Genomic DNA, 17,942 nt, shown 5'->3' with positions numbered 1-17,942 from the left:
TATTTTTGAGTTTTTCTAGCTAGTTTCTGAGTTTTTCTAGCTACTTTTTGAGTTTCTTTAGCTAATTTTCGGGTTTTATGGCTAATTTTTGGGTTTTTATGGATAATTTTTGAGGTTTTCTAACTAATTTTTGGGTTTTTATAGCTAATTTTTAAGTTTTTCTAACAATTTTTGGGTTTTGTGACTAATTTCTGTGTTTTTCTAGCTGATTGTTGGGTTTTTGTGGCTAATTTTTGGGTTTTATGGCTAATTTTTGGTTTTTTATGGCTAATTTTTGGGTTTTGTTGCTAATTTCTGAGCTTTTCTAGCCAATTGTTGGGTTTTACTAACAAATTTCTGAGTTCTTCTAGCTAATTTTTGGGTTTTTCTACTTAATTTTCGGGTTTTATAGCTATTTTACAAAATTTTATAGCTAATTTTTAGGTTTTTCTAACAATTTTTGGGTTTTGTGGCTAATTTCTGAGTTTTTCTAGCTAATTTTTGAGTTTCTCTAGCTAGTTTCCGGGTTTTATGGCTAATTTTTGAGTTTTTGTGGCTAATTTCTGAGTTTTTCTAGCTAATTTTCCAGTTTTTCTGTCTAATTTTTGAGTTTTTTGTGGCTAATTTTCGAGTTTTTATGGCTAATTGTTGAGTTTTTCTAACTAATATGTGGGTTTTATAGCTAATTTTTGGGTTTTTATGGCTAATTTTTAGGTTTTTGTGGCTAGTTTTTGGGTTTTGTGGCTAATTTTTAAGTTTTTATGGCTAATTTTTGAGTTTTTGTGGCTATTTTTGAGTTTTATAGCCAATTTTTGAGTTCTTGAAGCTAATTTTTGGTTTATTCTAACAATTTATTGGTTTTTGTGGCTGATTTCCAAGTTTTTCTACCTGATTCTTGAGTTTTTCTAGCTAATGTTTGGGTTTTATGGCTAAATTTTGAGTTTTTCTAGCCAATTTATGGGTTTTTGTGGCTAATTTTTGAGTTTTTCTAGCTAATTCCTGAATTTCTCTAGCTAATTTATGGGGTTCTCTAGCTAATTTTTGGGTTTTATGGCTAATTTTTGGGTTTTTATAGCTAATTTATGAGTTTTATAGCTAATTTTTGAGTTTTTATAGCTAATTTTTGGGTTTTTCTAACAATTTTTGGGTTTTGTGACTAATTCCTGAGTTTTTCTAGCTAATTTTCGAGTTTTTCTTGCTAAATTTTGGGTTTTATGGCTAATTATTGAGATTTTGTGGCTAATTTTTTAGTTTTTCAAGCTAATTTTTGGGTTGTATAGCTAATTTTTTGGTTTTTATAGCTAATTTCTGAGTTTTTCCAGCCAATTTATGGGTTTTGGTGGCTAATTTTTGAGTTTTTCTAGCTAGTTTCTGAGTTTTCCTAGCTACTTTTTGAGTTTCTCTAGCTAATTCTCGGGTTTTATGGCTAATCTTTGGGTTTTTATGGATAATTTTCGAGGTTTTCTAACTAATTTTTGGGTTTTGTGACTAATTTCAGTGTTTTTCTAGCTGATTGTTGGGTTTTTGTGGCTAATTTTTGGGTTTTATGGCTAATTTTTGGTTTTTTATGGCTAATTTTTGGGTTTTGTTGCTAATTTCTGAGCTTTTCTAGCCAATTGTTGGGTTTTTTTGGCTAATTTCTGAGTTTTTCTAGCCAATTGTTGGGTTTTTCTAGCAAATTTCTGAGTTCTTCTAGCTAATTTTTGGGTTTTTCTACTTAATTTTCGGGTTTTATAGCTATTTTACGAAATTTTATAGCTAATTTTTAGGTTTTTCTAACAATTTTTGGGTTTTGTGGCTAATTTCTGAGTTTTTCTAGCTAATTTTTGAGTTTCTTTAGCTAGTTTCCGGGTTTTATGGCTAATTTTTGAGTTTTTGTGGCTAATTTCTGAGTTTTTCTAGCTAATTTTCCAGTTTTTCTGGCTAATTTTTGAGTTTTTTGTGGCTAATTTTCGAGTTTTTATGGCTAATTGTTGAGTTTTCCTAACTAATTTGTGGGTTTTATAGCTAATTTTTGGGTTTTTATGGCTAATTTTTAGGTTTTTGTGGCTAGTTTTTGGGTTTTGTGGCTAATTTTCAAGTTTTTATGGCTAATTTTTGAGTTTTTGTGGCTATTTTTGAGTTTTATAGCCAATTTTTGAGTTCTTGAAGCTAATTTTTGGGTTATTCTAACAATTTATTGGTTTTTGTGGCTGATTTCCAAGTTTTTCTACCTGATTCTTGAGTTTTTCTAGCTAATGTTTGGGTTTTATGGCTAAATTTTGAGTTTTTCTAGCCAATTTATGGGTTTTTGTGGCTAATTTTTGAGTTTTTCTAGCCAATTCCTGAGTTTCTCTAGCTAATTTATGGGGTTCTCTAGCTAATTTTTGGGTTTTATGGCTAATTTTTGGGTTTTTATAGCTAATTTATGAGTTTTATAGCTAATTTTTGAGTTTTTATAGCTAATTTTTGGGTTTTTCTAACAATTTCTGGGTTTTGTGACTAATTCCTGAGTTTTTCTAGCTAATTTTCGAGTTTTTCTTGCTAAATTTTGGGTTTTATGGCTAATTATTGAGATTTTGTGGCTAATTTTTTAGTTTTTCAAGCTAATTTTTGGGTTGTATAGCTAATTTTTTGGTTTTTATAGCTAATTTCTGAGTTTTTCTAGCTAATTTCCAGAGTTTTCCTAGCTATAAAAACTATAAAAACCCAAAAAATAGCTATAAAAACCCAAAAAATATCTATAAAACCCAAAAGGTTATGGGTTTCATAGCTGATCTTTGGAATTTTATAGCTAATTTTTGGGTTTTCATGGCTAATTTTTGGGTTTTTATGGCTAATTTTTGGGTTTTTTTTGCTAATTTTTATGTTCTATAGCTTTTATATATGTTTATTTTTTGAGTTTTTATAGGTAATTTTTGAGTTTTTTCATCAATTTTTGGGTTTTGTGGATAATTTTTGAGTTTTTCTAGCTAATTTCTGGGTTTTTATTGCTAATTTTTGGGTGTTTGTGGCTACTTTTGAGTTTCTCTAGCTAATCTTTGGGTATTATGGCTAATTTTTGGGTTTTCATCGCCAATTTTTGAGTTTTTCAAGCTAATTTTGGGTTGTATAGCTAAGTTTCTGGATTTTATAGCTAATTCTTGGGTTTTTCTAGCTAATTTCTATGTGTTATAGCTATGTTTTGAGTTTTTATAGCTAATTTTTGAGTTTTTCTATCAATTTTTGGGTTTTGCGTCTAATTTTTGGGTTTTTATGGCTAATTTTTGTGTTATTGTTGCTGATTTTTGGGTTTTATGGGTAAATTTTGAGTTTACACGGCTAATTTTTCAGATTTTATGGCTAATTTTTGAGTTTTTCCAGCTAATTTCTGGGTTTTATAGCTATTTTTTCAGTTTTCATAGCTAATTTTAGGGTTTTTCTGACAATTTTTGGGTTTTTGTGGCTAATTTCCAAGTTTTTCTACCTGATTCTTGAGTTTTTCCAGCTGACTGTTGGGTTTTTGTGGCTAATTTCTGGGTTTTCCTAGCTGACGGTTAAGTTTTTGTGGCTAATTTCTGAGTTTTTCTAGCTAATTTTCGAGTTTTTCTTGCTAAATTTTGAGTTTTATGGCTAATTTTTGTGATTTTATGGCTAATTTTTGAGTTTTTCAAGCTAATTTTTGGGTTGTATAGCTGATTTTTTGGTTTTTATAGCTAATTTCTGAGTTTTTCTAGCTAATTTTTAGAGTTTTCCTAGCTATTAAAACTATAAAAACTCAAAAAATAGCTATAAAAACTCAAAAAATAGCTATAAATCCCAAAAGGTTATGGGTTTCATAGCTAATCTCTGGAATTTTATAGCTAATTTTTGCGTTTTTATGTCTAATTTTTGGGTTTCTGTGGCTAATTTCTGAGTTTTTCTAGCTAATTTCTGAGTTTTCGTAGCTAATTTTCGGGTTTTTCTAGCAATTTTTGGGTTTTTGTGGCTGATTCCCAAGTTTTTCTACCTGATTCTTGAGGTTTTCCAGCTAATGTTTGGGTTTAATGGCTAAATTTTGAGTTTTTCTAGCTGATTTATGGGTTTTTGTGGCTAATTTTTGAGTTTTTCTAGCTTATTTCTGAGTTTCTCTAGCTAATTTATGGGGTTCTCTAGGTAATTTTCGTGTTTTATGGCTATTTTTTCAGTTTTTATAGCTAATTTTTGGATTTTTCAACAATTTTTGGGTTTTCCCTGCTGATTTCTGAGTTTTTCTAGCTAAATTTTGGGTTTTATGGCTAATTTTTAGAGTTTTCCTAGCTATAAAAACCCAAAAATAGCTATAAAAACCCAAGAAATAGCTATAAAACCCAAAAGGTTATGGGTTTCAAAGCTAATCTTTGGAATTTTATAGCTAATTTTTTGGCGTTTCTATGTCTAATTTTCTGGTTTTTATGGCTAATTTTTGGGTTTTTATGGCTAATTTTTGGGTTTTCATGGCTAATTTTTGGGTTTTTATGGCCAATTTTCGAGGTTTTTTAGCTAATGTTTGGGTTTTATGGCTAAATTTTGAGTTTTTCCAGCCAATTTATGGGTTTTGGTGGCTAATTTTTGAGTTTTTCTAGCTAGTTTCTGAGTTTTCCTAGCTACTTTTTGAGTTTCTCTAGCTAATTCTCGGGTTTTATGGCTAATTTTTGGGTTTTTATGGATAATTTTCGAGGTTTTCCAACTAATTTTTGGGTTTTTATAGCTAATTTTTGGGTTTTTCTAACAATTTTTGGGTTTTTTGACTAATTTCTTTGTTTTTCTAGCTGATTGTTGGGTTTTTGAGGCTAATTGTTGGGTTTTATGGCTAATTTCTGGTTTTTTATGGCTAATTTCTGAGTTTTACTAGCCAATTGTTGGGTTTTTGTGGCTTATTTCTGAGTTTTTCTAGCTAATTTTCTAGTTTTTCTGGCTAATTCCTGGGTTTTATGGCTAATTTTTTGGTTTTTATGGCTAATTTGTGGATTTATAAGGCTAACTTTCGAGTTTTTGTGGCTAATTTTCGAGTTTTTCCAGATAGTTTCCGAGTTTTCGTAGCTAATTTTCGGGTTTTTCTAGCAATTTTTGGGTTTTTGTGGCTGATGTTTGGGTTTTTATGGCTAATTTTTGGGTTTTATGGCTAATTTTTGGGTTTTATAGCTAATTATTATGTTCTTAAAGCTAATTTTCGGACTTTTCTTACAATTTATTGGTTTTTGTGGCTAATTTCTGAGTTTTTCTAGCTAATTTTTGAGTTTCTTTAGCTAATTTTCGGGTTTTATGGCTAATTTTTGGGTTTTTATGGCTAATTTTCGAGGTTTTTTATCTAATGTTTGGGTTTTATGGCCAAATTTTGAGTTTTTCTATCCAATTTATGGGTTTTTGTGGCTAATTTTTGAGTTTTTCCAGCAAGTTTCTAAGTTTTTCTAGCTACTTTTTGAGTTTCTCTAGCTAATTTTCGGGTTTTATGGCTAATTTTTGGGTTTTTATGGATAATTTTTGAGGTTTTCCAACTAATTTTTGGGTTTTTATAGCTAATTTTCAAGTTTTTCTAACAATTTTTGGGTTTTGTGACTAATTTCTGTGTTTTTCTAGCTGATTGTTGGGTTTTTGTGGCTAATTTTTGGATTTTATGGCTAATTTTTGGTTTTTTATGGCTAATTTTTGGGTTTTGTTGCTAATTTCTGAGCTTTTCTAGCCAATTGTTGGGTTTTTCTAGCAAATTTCTGAGTTCTTCTAGCTAATTTTTGGGTTTTGCTACTTAATTTTCGGGTTTTATAGCTATTTTACAAAATTTTATAGCTAATTTTTAGGTTTTTCTAACAATTTTTGGGTTTTGTGGCTAATTTCTGAGTTTTTCTAGCTAATTTTTGAGTTTCTCTAGCTAGTTTCCGGGTTTTATGGCTAATTTTTGAGTTTTTGTGGCTAATTTCTGAGTTTTTCTAGCTAATTTTCCAGTTTTTCTGTCTAATTTTTGAGTTTTTTGTGGCTAATTTTCGAGTTTTTATGGCTAATTGTTGAGTTTTTCTAACTAATTTGTGGGTTTTATAGCCAATTTTTGGGTTTTTATGGCTAATTTTTAGGTTTTTGTGGCTAGTTTTTGGGTTTTGTGGCTAATTTTTAAGTTTTTATGGCTAATTTTTGAGTTTTTGTGGCTATTTTTGAGTTTTATAGCCAATTTTTGAGTTCTTGAAGCTAATTTTTGGGTTATTCTAACAATTTATTGGTTTTTGTGGCTGATTTCTAAGTTTTTCTACCTGATTCTTGAGTTTTTCTAGCTAATGTTTGGGTTTTATGGCTAAATTTTGAGTTTTTCTAGCCAATTTATGGGTTTTTGTGGCTAATTTTTGAGTTTTTCTAGCTAATTCCTGAGTTTCTCTAGCTAATTTATGGGGTTCTCTAGCTAATTTTTGGGTTTTATGGCTAATTCTTGGGTTTTTCTAGCTAATTTTCATGTTTTATGGCTATTTTTTGAGTTTTTATAGCTAATTTTTGAGTTTTTCTATCAATTTTTGGGTTTTGCGTCTAATTTTTGGGTTTTTATGGCTAATTTTTGTGTTATTGTTGCTAATTTTTGGGTTTTATGGGTAAATTTTGAGTTTACACGGCTAATTTTCCAGATTTTATGGCTAATTTTTGAGTTTTTCCAGCTAATTTCTGGGTTTTATAGCTATTTTTTCAGTTTTCATAGCTAATTTTAGGGTTTTTCTGACAATTTTTGGGTTTTTGTGGCTAATTTCCAAGTTTTTCTACCTGATTCTTGAGTTTTTCTAGCTGACTGTTGAGTTTTTGTGGCTAATTTCTGGGTTTTCATCGCCAATTTTTGAGTTTTTCAAGCTAATTTTGGGTTGTATAGCTAAGTTTCTGGATTTTATAGCTAATTCTTGGGTTTTTCTAGCTAATTTTCATGTTTTATGGCTATTTTTTGAGTTTTTATAGCTAATTTTTGAGTTTTTCTATCAATTTTTGGGTTTTGCGTCTAATTTTTGGGTTTTTATGGCTAATTTTTGTGTTATTGTTGCTAATTTTTGGGTTTTATGGGTAAATTTTGAGTTTACACGGCTAATTTTTCAGATTTTATGGCTAATTTTTGAGTTTTTCCAGCTAATTTCTGGGTTTTATAGCTATTTTTTCAGTTTTCATAGCTAATTTTAGGGTTTTTCTGACAATTTTTGGGTTTTTGTGGCTAATTTCCAAGTTTTTCTACCTGATTCTTGAGTTTTTCTAGCTGACTGTTGGGTTTTTGTGGCTAATTTCTGGGTTTTCCTAGCTGACGGTTGAGTTTTTGTGGCTAATTTCTGAGTTTTTCTAGCTAATTTTCGAGTTTTTTTTGCTAAATTTTGGGTTTTATGGCTAATTTTTGTGATTTTATGGCTAATTTTTGAGTTTTTCAAGCTAATTTTTGGGTTGTATAGCTGATTTTTTGGTTTTTATAGCTAATTTCTGAGTTTTTCTAGCTAATTTTTAGAGTTTTCCTAGCTATTAAAACTATAAAAACTCAAAAAATAGCTATAAAAACTCAAAAAATAGCTACAAGTCCCAAAAGGTTATGGGTTTCATAGCTAATCTCTGGAATTTTATAGCTAATTTTTGCGTTTTTATGTCTAATTTTTGGGTTTCTGTGGCTAATTTCTGAGTTTTTCTAGCTAATTTCTGAGTTTTCGTAGCTAATTTTCGGGTTTTTGTGGCTGATTCCCAAGTTTTTCTACCTGATTCTTGAGGTTTTCCAGCTAATGTTTGGGTTTAATGGCTAAATTTTGAGTTTTTCTAGCTGATTTATGGGTTTTTGTGGCTAATTTTTGAGTTTTTCTAGCTTATTTCTGAGTTTCTCTAGCTAATTTATGGGGTTCTCTAGGTAATTTTCGTGTTTTATGGCTATTTTTTCAGTTTTTATAGCTAATTTTTGGGTTTTTTAACAATTTTTGGGTTTTCCCTGCTGATTTCTGAGTTTTTCTAGCTAAATTTTGGGTTTTATGGCTAATTTTTAGAGTTTTCCTAGCTATAAAAACCCAAAAATAGCTATAAAAACCCAAGAAATAGGTATAAAACCCAAAAGGTTATGGGTTTCAAAGCTAATCTTTGGAATTTTATAGCTAATTTTTGCGTTTCTATGTCTAATTTTCTGGTTTTTATGGCTAATTTTTGGGTTTTTATGGCTAATTTTTGGGTTTTCATGGCTAATTTTTGGGTTTTTATGGCCAATTTTCGAGGTTTTTTAGCTAATGTTTGGGTTTTATGGCTAAATTTTGAGTTTTTCCAGCCAATTTATGGGTTTTGGTGGCTAATTTTTGAGTTTTTCTAGCTAGTTTCTGAGTTTTCCTAGCTACTTTTTGAGTTTCTCTAGCTAATTCTCGGGTTTTATGGCTAATTTTTGGGTTTTTATGGCTAATTTTTGGGTTTTTATGGATAATTTCCGAGGTTTTCTAAATACTTTTTGGGTTTTTATAGCTAATTTTTGGGTTTTTCTAACAATTTTTGGGTTTTGTGACTAATTTCTGTGTTTTTCTAGCTGATTTTTGGGTTTTTGTGGCCAATTTTTGCGTTTTATGGCTAATTTTTGGTTTTTTATGGCTAATTTCTGAGTTTTACTAGCCAATTGTTGGGTTTTTGTGGCTAATTTCTGAGTTTTTCTAGCCAATTTTTGGGTTTTTGTGGCTAATTTCTGAGTTTTTCTAGCTAATTTTCTAGTTTTTCTGGCTAATTCCTGGGTTTCATGGCTAATTTTTTGATTTTTATGGCTAATTTGTGGATTTTTAAGGCTAACTTTTGAATATATGTGGCTAATTTTTGAGTTTTTATGGCTAATTTTTGGGTTTTATTGCTAATTGTTGAGTTTTTCTAGTTAATTTTCAAGTTTTATAGCTAATTATTGGGTTCTCAAGCTAATTTTTGGGCTTTTCTAACAATTTATTGGTTTTTGTGGCTAATTTCTGAGTTTTTCTAGCAAATTTCTGAGTTTTTCTTTCTAGTTTTTGGGTTTTATGATTAATATTTGGGTTTTTATGGCTAATTTCTGAGTTTTTCTAGCTAATTTTTGGGTTTTTCTAGCTAATTTTTGGGTTTTATAGCTATTTTACGAAATTTTATAGCTAATTTTTAGGTTTTTCTAACAATTTTTGGGTTTTGTGGCTAATTTCTGAGTTTTTCAAGCTAATTTTTGAGTTTCTCTAGCTAGTTTCCGGGTTTTATGGCTAATTTTTGAGTTTTTGTGGCTAATTTCTGAGTATTTATAGCTAGATTTCCAGTTTTTCTGGCTAACTTTTGAGTTTTTGTGGCAAATTTTTGAGTTTTTATGGCTAATTGTTTAGTTTTTCTAACTAATTTTTGGGTTTTATAGCTAATTTTTGGGTTTTTATGGCTAATTTTTAGGTTTTTGTGGCTAGTTTTTGGGTTTTTGTGGCTAATTTTTAAATTTTTATGGCTAATTTCTGAGTTTTTGTGGCTATTTTTGAGTTTTTCTAGCTAGTTTCTGAGTTTTTCTAGCTACTTTTTGAGTTTCTCCAGCTAATTTTCGGGTTTTATGGCTAATTTTTGGGTTTTTATGGATAATTTTCGAGGTTTTCCAACTAATTTTTGGGTTTTTATAGCTAATTTTTGGGTTTTTCTAACAATTTTTGGATTTTGTGACTAATTTCTTTGTTTTTATAGCTGATTGTTGGGTTTTTGTGGCTAATTTTTGGGTTTTATGGCTAATTTCTGGTTTTTTATGGTTAATTTTTGGGTTTTTATAGCTAATTTCTGAGTTTTTCTAGCCAATTGTTGGGTTTTTGTGGCTTATTTCTGAGTTTTTCTAGCTAATTTTCTAGTTTTTCTGGCTAATTCCTGGGTTTTATGGCTAATTTTTTGGTTTTTATGGCTAATTTGTGGATTTATAAGGCTAACTTTCGAGTTTTTGTGGCTAATTTTCGAGTTTTTCTAGATAGTTTCCGAGTTTTCGTAGCTAATTTTCGGGTTTTTCTAGCAATTTTTGGGTTTTTGTGGCTGATTTTTGGGTTTTTATGGCTAATTTTTGGGGTTTATGGCTAATTTTTGGGTTTTATGGCTAATTGTTGAGTTTTTCTAGTTAATTTTTAAGTTTTATAGCTAATTATTATGTTCTTAAAGCTAATTTTTGGACTTTTCTTACAATTTATTGGTTTTTGTGGCTAATTTCTGAGTTTTTCTAGCTAATTTTTGAGTTTCTTTAGCTGATTTTCGGGTTTTATGGCTAATTTTTGGGTTTTTATGGCTAATTTTCGAGGTTTTTTATCTAATGTTTGGGTTTTATGGCTAAATTTTGACTTTTTCTATCCAATTTATGGGTTTTTGTGGCTAATTTTTGAGTTTTTCCAGCAAGGTTCTAAGTTTTTCTAGCAACTTTTTGAGTTTCTCTAGCTAATTTTCGGGTTTTATGGCTAATTTTTGGGTTTTTATGGATAATTTTTGAGGTTTTCCAACTAATTTTTGGGTTTTTATAGCTAATTTTTAAGTTTTTCTAACAATTTTTGGGTTTTGTGACTAATTTCTGTGTTTTTCTAGCTGATTGTTGGGTTTTTGTGGCTAATTTTTGGGTTTTATGGCTAATTTTTTGTTTTTTATGGCTAATTTTTGGGTTTTGTTGCTAATTTCTGAGTTTTTCTAGCCAATTGTTGGGTTTTTTTGGCTAATTTCTGAGTTTTTCTAGCCAATTGTTGGGTTTTTCTAGCAAATTTCTGAGTTTTTCTTGCTAGTTTTTGGGTTTTATGGTTAATATTTGGGTTTTTATGGCTAATTTCTGAGTTCTTCTAGCTAATTTTTGGGTTTTTCTACTTAATTTTCGGGTTTTATAGCTATTTTACGAAATTTTATAGCTAATTTTTAGGTTTTTCTAACAATTTTTGGGTTTTGTGGCTAATTTCTGAGTTTTTCTAGCTAATTTTTGAGTTTCTCTAGCTAGTTTCCGGGTTTTATGGCTAATTTTTGAGTTTTTGTGACTAATTTCTGAGTTTTTCTAGCTAATTTTCCAGTTTTTCTGGCTAATTTTTGAGTTTTTTGTGGCTAATTTTCGAGTTTTTATGGCTAATTGTTGAGTTTTTCTAACTAATTTGTGGGTTTTATAGCTAATTTTTGGGTTTTTATGGCTAATTTTTAGGTTTTTGTGGCTAGTTTTTGGGTTTTTGTGGCTAATTTTTAAGTATTTATGGCTAATTTTTGAGTTTTTGTGGCTATTTTTGAGTTTTATAGCCAATTTTTGAGTTCTTGAAGCTAATTTTTGGGTTATTCTAACAATTTATTGGTTTTTGTGGCTGATTTCCAAATTTTTCTACCTGATTCTTGAGTTTTTCTAGCTAATGTTTGGGTTTTATGGCTAAATTTTGAGTTTTTCTAGCCAATTTATGGGTTTTTGTGGCTAATTTTTGAGTTTTTCTAGCTAATTTCTGAGTTTCTCTAGCTAATATATGGGGTTCTCTAGCTAATTTTTGGGTTTTATGGCTAATTTTTGGGTTTTTATAGCTAATTTATGAGTTTTATAGCTATTTTTTGAGTTTTTATAGCTAATTTTTGGGTTTTTCTAACAATTTTTGGGTTTTGTGACTAATTTCTGAGTGTTTCTAGCTGACTGTTGGGTTTTTGTGGCTAATTTCTGGGTTTTTCCAGCTGATGGTTGGGTTTTTGTGGCTAATTCCTGAGTTTTCCTAGCTAATTTTCGAGTTTTTCTTGCTAAATTTTGGGTTTTATGGCTAATTCTTGAGATTTTGTGGCTAATTTTCGAGTTTTTCAAGCTAATTTTTGGGTTGTATAGCGAATTTTTTGGTTTTTATAGCTAATTTCTGAGTTTTTCTAGCTAATTTTCAGAGTTTTCCTAGCTATAAAAACTATAAAAACCCAAAAAATAGCTATAAAAACCCAAAAAATAGCTATAAAACCCAAAAGGTTATGGGTTTCATAGCTAATCTTTGGAATTTTATAGCTAATTTTTGGGTTTTCATGGCTAATTTTTGGGTTTTTCTGGCTAATTCCTGGGTTTTATGGCTAATTTTTTGGTTTTTATGGCTAATTTGTGGATTTATAAGGCTAACTTTCGAGTTTCTGTGGCTAATTTTCGAGTTTTTCTAGATAGTTTCCGAGTTTTCGTAGCTAATTTTCGGGTTTTTCTAGCAATTTTTGGGTTTTTGTGGCTGATTTTTGGGTTTTTATGGCTAATTTTTGGAGTTTATGGCTAATTTTTGGGTTTTATGGCTAATTGTTGAGTTTTTCTAGTTAATTTTTAAGTTTTATAGCTAATTATTATGTTCTTAAAGCTAATTTTTGGACTTTTCTTACAATTTATTGGTTTTTGTGGCTAATTTCTGAGTTTTTCTAGCTAATTTTTGAGTTTCTTTAGCTAATTTTCGGGTTTTATGGCTAATTTTTGGGTTTTTATGGCTAATTTTCGAGGTTTTTTATCTAATGTTTGGGTTTTATGGCTAAATTTTGAGTTTTTCTATCCAATTTATGGGTTTTTGTGGCTAATTTTTGAGTTTTTCCAGCAAGTTTCTAAGTTTTTCTAGCTACTTTTTGAGTTTCTCTAGCTAATTTTCGGGTTTTATGGCTAATTTTTGGGTTTTTATGGATAATTTTTGAGGTTTTCCAACTAATTTTTGGGTTTTTATAGCTAATTTTCAAGTTTTTCTAACAATTTTTGGGTTTTGTGACTAATTTCTGTGTTTTTCTAGCTGATTGTTGGGTTTTTGTGGCTAATTTTTGGGTTTTATGGCTAATTTTTGGTTTTTTATGGCTAATTTTTGGGTTTTGTTGCTAATTTCTGAGTTTTTCTAGCCAATTGTTGGGTTTTTTTGGCTAATTTCTTAGTTTTTCTAGCCAATTGTTGGGTTTTTCTAGCAAATTTCTGAGTTTTTCTTGCTAGTTTTTGGGTTTTATGGTTAATATTTGGGTTTTTATGGCTAATTTCTGAGTTCTTCTAGCTAATTTTTGGGTTTTTCTACTTAATTTTTGGGTTTTATAGCTATTTTACGAAATTTTATAGCTAATTTTTAGGTTTTTCTAACAATTTTTGGGTTTTGTGGCTAACTTCTGAGTTTTTCTAGCTAATTTTTGAGTTTCTCTAGCTAGTTTCCGGGTTTTATGGCTAATTTTTGAGTTTTTGTGGCTAATTTTTGAGCTTTTTGTGGCTAATTTTCGAGTTTTTATGGCTAATTGTTGAGTTTTTCTAACTAATTTGTGGGTTTTATAGCTAATTTTTGGGTTTTTATGGCTAATTTTTAGGTTTTTGTGGCTAGTTTTTGGGTTTTTGTGGCTAATTTTTAAGTTTTTATGGCTAATTTTTGAGATTTTGTGGCTATTTTTGAGTTTTATAGCCAATTTTTGAGTTCTTGAAGCTAATTTTTGGGTTATTCTAACAATTTATTGGTTTTTGTGGCTGATTTCCAAGTTTTTCTACCTGATTCTTGAGTTTTTCTAGCTAATGTTTGGGTTTTATGGCTAAATTTTGAGTTTTTCTAGCCAATTTATGGGTTTTTGTGGCTAATTCCTATGTCTAATTTTCGGGTTTTGATGGCTAATTTTTGGGTTTTTATGGCTAATTTTTGGGTTTTCATGGCTAATTTTTGGGTTTTTATGGCCAATTTTCGAGGTTTTTTAGCTAATGTTTGGGTTTTATGGCTAAATTTTGAGTTTTTCCAGCCAATTTATGGGTTTTGGTGGCTAATTTTTGAGTTTTTCTAGCTAGTTTCTGAGTTTTCCTAGCTACTTTTTGAGTTTCTCTAGCTAATTCTCGGGTTTTATGGCTAATTTTTGGGTTTTTATGGATAATTTTCGAGGTTTTCTAACTAATTTTTGGGTTTTTATAGCTAATTTTTGGGTTTTTTTAACAATTTTTGGGTTTTGTGACTAATTTCTGTGTTTTTCTAGCTGATTGTTGGGTTTTTGTGGCCAATTTTTGCGTTTTATGGCTAATTTTTGGTTTTTTATGGATAATTTTTGGGTTTTGTTGCTAATTTCTGAGTTTTACTAGCCAATTGTTGGGTTTTTGTGGCTAATTTCTGAGTTTTTCTAGCCAATTTTTGGGTTTTTGTGGCTAATTTCTGAGTTTTTCTAGCTAATTTTCTAGTTTTTCTGGCTAATTCCTGGGTTTCATGGCGAATTTTTTGATTTTTATGGCTAATTTGTGGATTTTTAAGGCTAACTTTTGAATATCTGTGGCTAATTTTTGAGTTTTTATGGCTAATTTTTGAATTTTATGGCTAATTGTTGAGTTTTTCTAGTTAATTTTCAAGTTTTATAGCTAATTATTGGGTTCTCAAAACTAATTTTTGGGCTTTTCTAACAATTTATTGGTTTTTGTGGCTAATTTCTGAGTTTTTCTAGCAAATTTCTGAGTTTTTCTAGCTAGTTTTTGGGTTTTATGATTAATATTTTGGTTCTTATGGCTAATTTCTGAGTTTTTCTAGCTAATTTTTGGGTTTTTCTAGCTAATTTTTGGGTTTTATAGCTATTTTACGAAATTTTATAGCTAATTTTTAGGTTTTTCTAACAATTTTTGGGTTTTGTGGCTAATTTCTGAGTTTTTCTAGCCAATTTTTGAGTTTCTTTAGCTAATTTTCGGGTTTTATGGCTAATTTTTGGGTTTTTATGGCCAATTTTTGAGGTTTTTTAGCTAATGTTTGGGTTTTATGGCTAAATTTTGAGTTTTTCTAGCCAATTTATGGGTTTTTGTGGCTAATTTTTGAGTTTTTCTAACTAGTTTCTGAGTTTTCCTAGCTACTTTTTGAGTTTCTCTAGCTAATTTTCGGGTTTTATGGCTAATTTTTGGGTTTTTATGGATAATTTTCGAGGTTTTCTAACTAATTTTTGGGTTTTTATAGCTGATTTTTGGGTTTTTCTAACAATTTTTGGGTTTTGTGACTAATTTCTTTGTTTTTCTAGCTGATTGTTGGGTTTTTGTGGCTAATTTCTGGGTTTTTCTAGCTGACGGTTGAGTTTTTGTGGCTAATTTCTGAGTTTTTCTAGCTAATTTTCGAGTTTTTCTTGCTAAATTTTGGGTTTTATGGCTAATTTTGTGATTTTATGGCTAATTTTTGAGTTTTTCAAGCTAATTTTTGGGTTGTATAGCTGATTTTTTTCGGGTTTTTCTAGCAATTTTTGGGTTTTTGTGGCTAATTTCTGAGTTTTTCTAGCTAATTTCTGAGTTTTCGTAGCTAATTCTCGGGTTTTTCTAGCAATTTTTGGGTTTTTGTGGCTGATTTCCAAGTTTTTCTACCTGATTCTTGAGGTTTTCTAGCTAATGTTTGGGTTTAATGGCTAAATTTTGAGTTTTTCTAGCCGATTTATGGGTTTTTGTGGCTAATTTTTGAGTTTTTCTAGCTAATTTCTGAGTTTCTCTAGCTAATTTATGGGGTTCTCTAGGTAATTTTCGTGTTTTATGGCTATTTTTCCAGTTTTTATAGCTAATTTTTGGGTTTTTGCGGCTGATTTTTGAGTTTCTCCGGCTAATTTTCGGGTATTATGGCTAATTTTTGGGTTTTCATCGCTATTTTTTGAGTTTTTATAGCTAATTTTTGAGTTTTTCTATCAATTTTTGGGTTTTTGCGTCTAATTTTTGGGTTTTTATGGCTAATTTTTGTGTTATTGTTGCTAATTTTTGGGTTTTGTGGGTAAATTTTGAGTTTACACGGCTAATTTTTCAGATTTTATGGCTAATTTTTGAGTTTATCCAGCTAATTTCTGGGTTTTATAGCTATTTTTTCAGTTTCCATAGCTAATTTTTGGGTTTTTCTGACAATTTTTGGGTTTTGTGGCTAATTTCTGAGTTTTTTTAGCTAATTGTTGGGTTTTTGTGGCTAATTTCCAAGTTTTTCTACCTGAATCTTGAGTTTTTCTAGCTGACTGTTGGGTTTTTGTGGCTAATTTCTGGGTTTTTCTAGCTGACGGTTGAGTTTTTGTGGCTAATTTCTGAGTTTTTCTAGCTAATTTTCAAGTTTTTCTTTTTATGGCTAATTTTTGTGATTTTATGGCTAATTTTTGAGTTTTTCAAGCTAATTTTTGGGTTGTATAGCTGATTTTTTGGTTTTTATAGCTAATTTCTGAGTTTTTCTAGCTAATTTTTAGAGTTTTCCTAGCTATTAAAACTATAAAAACTCAAAAAATAGCTATAAAAACTCAAAAAATAGCTATAAATCCCAAAAGGTTATGGGTTTCATAGCTAATCTCTGGAATTTTATAGCTAATTTTTGCGTTTTTATGTCTAATTTTTGGGTTTTTGTGGCTAATTTCTGAGTTTTTCTAGCTAATTTCTGAGTTTTCGTAGCTAATTCTCGGGTTTTTCTAGCAATTTTTGGGTTTTTGTGGCTGATTTCCAAGTTTTTCTACCTGATTCTTAAGGTTTTCTAGCTAATGTTTGGGTTTAATGGCTAAATTTTGAGTTTTTCTAGCCGATTTATGGGTTTTTGTGGCTAATTTTTGAGTTTTTCTAGCTAATTTCTGAGTTTCTCTTGCTAATCTATGGGGTTCTCTAGGTAATTTTCGTGTTTTATGGCTATTTTTCCAGTTTTTATAGCTAATTTTTGGGTTTTTTAACAATTTTTGGGTTTTCCTTGCTGATTTCTGAGTTTTTCTAGCTAATTTTCGAGTTTTCCTTGCTAAATTTTGGGTTTTATGGCTAATTTTTAGAGTTTTCCTAGCTATAAAAACTATAAAAACCCAAAAATAGCTATAAAAACCCAAGAAATACCTATAAAACCCAAAAGGTTATGGGTTTCAAAGCTAATCTTTGGAATTTTATAGCTAATTCTTGCGTTTTTATGTCTAATTTTCGGGTTTTTATGGCTAAATTTGGGTTTTTATGGCTTATGTTTGGGTTTTCATGGCTAATTTTTGGGTTTTTTTAGCTAATTTTTATGTTTTATAGCTATTTTTTGAGTTTTTTTAGGTAATTTTTGAGTTTCTTTATCAATTTTTGAGTTTTGTGGCTAATTTTTGAGTTTTTCTAGCTAATTTTTGTGTTTTTATTGGTAATTTTTGAGTTTTTGTGGCTAATTTTTGAGTTCCTTTAGCTAATTTTCATGTTTTATAGCTATTTTTTGAGTTTTTATAGCTAATTTTTGGGTTTTTCTATCAATTTTTGGGTCTTGTAGCTAATTTTTGAGTTTTTCTGGCTAATTTCTGGGTTAAATAGCTAATTTTTGGGTTTTTGCGGCTGATTTTTGAGTTTCTCCAGCTAATTTTCGGGTATTATGGCTAATTTTTGGGTTTTCATCGCTAATTTTTGAGTTTTTCAAGCTAATTTTTGGGTTGTATAGCTAATTTTTTGGTTTTTATAGCTAATTTCTGGGTTTTTCTAACAATTTTTGGGTTTTGTGAGTAATTTCTGAGTGTTTCTAGCTAATTTTTAGAGTTTTCCTAGCTATCAAAACTATAAAAACCCAAAAAATAGCTATAAAAACTCAAAAAATAGCTATAAAACCCAAAAGGTTATGGGTTTCATAGCTAATCTCTGGAATTTTATAGCTAATTTTTGCGTTTTTATGTCTAATTTTTGGGTTTTTGTGGCTAATTTTTGAGTTCCTCTAGCTAATTTTCATGTTTTATAGCTATTTTTTGAGTTTTTATAGCTAATTTTTGGGTTTTTCTATCAATTTTTGGGTCTTGTAGCTAATTTTTGAGTTTTTCTGGCTAATTTCTGGGTTAAATAGCTAATTTTTGAGTTTTTGCGGCTGATTTTTGAGTTTCTCCAGCTAATTTTCGGGTATTATGGCTAATTTTTGGGTTTTCATCGCTAATTTTTGAGTTTTTCAAGCTACTTTTTGGGTTGTATAGCTAATTTTTTGGTTTTTATAGCTAATTTCTGGGTTTTTCTAACAATTTTTGGGTTTTGTGAGTAATTTCTGAGTGTTTCTAGCTAATTTCTGAGTTTTTCTTGCTAATTGTTGGGTTCAATGGCTAATTTTCAAGTTTTTATGGCTGATTTTTGAGTTTTTTTAGCTAATTTCTATGTTTTATAGCTATTTTTTGAGTTTTTATACCTAAATTTTGAGTTTTTCTATCAA

Source organism: Diorhabda sublineata, chromosome 11 (genome assembly GCF_026230105.1).
Source record: "Diorhabda sublineata isolate icDioSubl1.1 chromosome 11, icDioSubl1.1, whole genome shotgun sequence".
NCBI lineage: Eukaryota > Metazoa > Arthropoda > Insecta > Coleoptera > Chrysomelidae > Diorhabda > Diorhabda sublineata.
This window is presented reverse-complemented; position numbering follows the sequence as displayed.